The sequence below is a fragment of the Corapipo altera genome, unplaced genomic scaffold, assembly GCF_003945725.1.
Source record: "Corapipo altera isolate COAL_440 unplaced genomic scaffold, ASM394572v1 2b, whole genome shotgun sequence".
Lineage (NCBI taxonomy): Eukaryota > Metazoa > Chordata > Aves > Passeriformes > Pipridae > Corapipo > Corapipo altera.
Window position 1 is genome coordinate 35,648,520 of NW_020884874.1, and position 744 is coordinate 35,649,263.

The 744-nt window shown below is 72.6% G+C and overlaps 1 protein-coding gene across 1 annotated transcript in view; it reads right to left on the reverse strand.

The window, feature by feature from the left end:
• Nucleotides 1-334, reverse strand: part of THBS2 (thrombospondin 2) — a 34,263-nt gene extending 33,929 nt beyond the window's left edge. The window contains exon 1 of the mRNA XM_027634059.1: nucleotides 254-334. The gene's annotated coding sequence lies outside the window, so the exon portion shown is untranslated. The remainder of the gene's footprint in view (nucleotides 1-253) is intronic.
• Between the last annotated feature and the right edge of the window lie 410 nt (nucleotides 335-744).

Genomic DNA, 744 nt, shown 5'->3' on the forward strand with positions numbered 1-744 from the left:
GCGATGCGATGCGATGCGATGCGATGCGATGCGATGCGATGCGATGCGATGCGATGCGATGCGATGCGATGCGATGCTGATGCTACGGCTGCCGCCCTCGCAAGTCCCTCCGCGGCCCCGCGCCCCGCGCCGCTGCCTTTATGGGCTGCGGGCTGGGCCCCGCTGTCAATCAGCGGCGCCGGGGCGCGCCCCAGGCTCGCCCCTCCGCGGCAGTGACATAACCCCCCCACGGCCCCCTCCCCACCTCGGCTACCTGCGGGGCCATCGCGGGCCCGGGCCCGCCCTCGGCGGGCGGTGCAGGGGCGGTGCGGGAGGCCGGCAGAGCGGCCGTGGCCTCCCCCCGGGGAGCGGAGCGGCGCGGAGGGGCGGGAGTGGCCCGAGTCGGTGTGGCGGGGGCCCGAGCGCGGCCGCCCCGGCGCGGAGCAGCCCCCGGGAGGCGGCGCCAGGCCCCGGCAGCGGGGACGTGAGTGCGGCCGGGACCCGCCGTCGGAGCGTCCGATCCCGGTTCCCGCGGGTGGGAAGCGCGTCCTCGGCCTCTCTGTCCTGGCTCCCCCTGGGGCTTAGCGGCACCCGGACGGCTGAGAGTTCGGTGCTCCTGCCGCCACCGCAACAAACCCCAGCCTTCCCGAGGGCTCAGTTCCCTATCACTTTAATCCTTTTTATTTGTAAATTGCACGGCTGCTGAAATAAACACAACCCCATGCAGCGCTACAGGCTGGGGACAGAGTGGCTGGAGAGTAGCCA